The sequence below is a fragment of the Macrotis lagotis genome, chromosome X (genome assembly GCF_037893015.1).
Source record: "Macrotis lagotis isolate mMagLag1 chromosome X, bilby.v1.9.chrom.fasta, whole genome shotgun sequence".
Lineage (NCBI taxonomy): Eukaryota > Metazoa > Chordata > Mammalia > Peramelemorphia > Peramelidae > Macrotis > Macrotis lagotis.
Window position 1 is genome coordinate 114898575 of NC_133666.1, and position 3201 is coordinate 114901775.

Genomic DNA, 3201 nt, shown 5'->3' on the forward strand with positions numbered 1-3201 from the left:
GTAATGTCTTGAATTAATATTTTCTACTTTGTCAAATAAAGTATATATATTTTATATTTCTTATTTATAGACATATCTCACTTAATTCATCACTCAATTAAAGCAGATCTTTTAAAATAAACTCAATCCATATCCTTCTTGACTTCTTTTCACCATTTTATACTACTGACTATATTTTTCCTGAATATTCCCTCTTCTCTAGATTTTCATAGCATTGATCTGTTTGTTCTTTTCTCATCTGTCTAATTACTTCTTCTAAGTCTCCTTTCTCATTTCGTTATTATTATCATCGTCCTATCTCTAACTCTGAGTGTACTTCAAGACTCTATCATTTCCCTCTTCTCATTGTGGATGGTCAATGCACTTGGATCAGAAGAACTATATGGCTTTATTTTCACTAACCTTTGGATTCCTTTGAAGTCCTCCCATAGACTACCTTAAAAGTGATCATAGATTGCACTAGACTATAATGTCTGGTGAATGTCAAGGGTCCATCACTCAAAAAAGATTACAAACTCTTACTTTATAGATTTCACTTGGCTACTTAACTTTCATAGGTCCCAATAATCTCTCCATGTTTATATAATATTATGTACTTATGTTTACATAATGTCTTCCTTATTTACATATCAACTCTATCTATGAAGCTTTAGTTGTTCATTTCCTAACTGCCAATGGGGCATCTCAAATTAAATATGGCCAAAACATAACTAATGATGCATGGATGCAGGGAGCAGACTGAAAAGAAATAGGTAAGATACTTTCACTTTCCAGCCACCTGCTACCATTCTGGACTATCTGGGTTTGAAAGGAGAGCTCCCTCCCCCCAAAGTAAGAGGGAGATACAGGAAAACTAAACCTGTACAAAGGATTGAAAATGGCAAAGCCAGAGAATTCAGCACTCTAACAGGTCACCCTGATTTGCTCGTTAGCACCACCTGTTGCCTACATCAGAAAATGAGGGAAAAAAGAAAGTTGAACTAATAGCCAAAATTGCTCAAAATGCTTTAGTATATCTGCAAAAATATATAAATTTTTCAAAGGAAGCAAAACCATAATAATAATAATAAATAATGAACACTTATGTAGAATTTGAAGGAAGGTTTTGAATCTCACAACAACCCTGTGAGGTATATAACATAATTATCCTCATTTTATAGTTTAGGGAACTTGAGGCACTCAGAGATTAAGTGACTTGCCAGAGTCATAAAAGTAATAAGTGCCTAAATGAGGATTCAAATTCATGTCTTCCAAACTCTGTCAAATGCAAATTCAAATCCAGTTACCCCAAATAAAAATCAGCAAAAGCAAAAGGCAAGATAAAAGTGAATTCATCCAAATGATAGACATTGGAAGGAGAAATCATGGAATATGGAGTGGAAGATGTGTTCACAGACATTTGCTCACCTCACACTTTTGCCACCCAGGTGCTCCTGTGTTTAGTCCATTGCAGGTAGGGGATGGGTACACCCTCTGCCCAGAGTTAGATGAAGAGAGAATCTATGTCTAAACCTGTGAACCTGGTAGCCTATTGAAGCTTCCTGGCAGTTGTTCACTGAGAAAATACTGCTTCACAGGCCCGCCATACTCTAATATCAGGCTTTTCAGTCCCCATCCCTCTATCCCCCAATTTCTCAAAGAATCTTTATTGGATGGGTGTAGCAAACTTTCCAGAGGACCCAGGCTGAAGCAGCTTCCAGAAGCTCCCTTGCTGTTGATGACAAGGCCATAGATCCTATTTCTAAGAACTGCCCTGACTCCTCGAAGGGGATCCACATGAGGAATCAATATTAGGAATAGCTTCAAATGCCTTTGTTTCACTATTCATTGTGAAACTTAAAGCCAACACAAAAGAATGATATTGGTCATTTTACCAGCAACATATATGCCAGTATTTTCCCAAGGAGCCTTTGAAAAAAACTATTGCTGAAACTGAAGAAATGTATAATATTTTGAAAATGAAAGGAGTGACTGTGAAGAAATCTGATCCCATTTATTGGTATTTTAAGTGTAAAACAATAGATTCTGAGTCTACAGGTTTGTGTGGTACAAACCAGAGAAAGATGAAATCATTGCAGATTGCATGACATGGTGTGCATGCTTCTTTATATATCAAGCATATAGATCAATTATCAAAGATTATTTCCATCATGGGGCTAAGATCACTAGGAGTCCATTTATGAGTTTTATGACCAGGATTATCCAATATATTCTTTAGAAAAATAGACACAAATTGACTGATAAGGGAAAATTTCTAAAAACTGAAATTGAACCATGTTTTGATGCTCTGACTTCATTCAAGTTGGAAGAGACATTTTTGAACAAAGAAGCCAAGTAACTATTTTGCTGGGCAATGAGCAAATGCTTAGGCATCTTGCTATAGACTAGAGGTTGCATGTCATCTCCTTTAAAGATCTTGGAGTAGTAAAGACTAACTGAATGCCTTCTGTGGGGGTGGGGGAGGAAAGCAAGAATGGGGGGAATATTGCAAAACTCAAAATAAATAAAATCTTTCTAAAAAAACATCTTGGATTAATGCATATTGAAACCACCTTCAATATCATTGGATCTGGTCTTATGCTATCCAATCCTCCCATCAGACTGAACTTTTCAAGAAAGCAGAAGGGTAACTCTTCTAATAGCTCTCCATGAATGTCTTAATACTGGATAAAAAATGAGTTATGGTAGATGCAAATGAAGTTCCAAATCAAAAAATGTTTGGAAAAATTGGGTATTTTGACAATTGAATTTAGTATCTGTTGTCAATTAATTGGGAGGAGGTTTCCATTACTAGATCTTTGATGCCCATTAGTATGGCACCCTTCAATCCTACTTTAACTAGAATTGACTTGAGGAGTAGTAGTAGCTGCTTAGCTTGAAATAAGTCTAAGATATAAGTTTCATTCTACAGCTAAAACAAATTCCTGAATTAGCTAAGTAATGCTTTAAGCAATCATGCCCTTAACAGGAATCTTGAACCTAGTTTATTCTCATGCTCTTCCATACAAAGTTCTAAGTCTTTGAGCTGACTCTTTGAAAAATTTTGTTTCTGCTCCTGAAATCCTGTTTACCTTGGCTTCAAGTGTGAAATCTTCACAAAAATGTGCTTCAAGGCAAAGGTTTGACCACTAATGTCTACCTCACTACCTCTTTTTAATAATCTATACAAAAGACAGTTTTAAATGATAGCCTTGAATTTAA

General features: G+C 35.6%; 1 pseudogene; it reads left to right on the forward strand.

Annotated features, from left to right (window-relative positions):
* Positions 1 to 1940: 1940 nt before the first annotated feature.
* LOC141498804 (glycine amidinotransferase, mitochondrial pseudogene) lies at positions 1941 to 2794 on the forward strand (annotated as a pseudogene).
* The last annotated feature ends 407 nt before the right edge of the window (positions 2795 to 3201 follow it).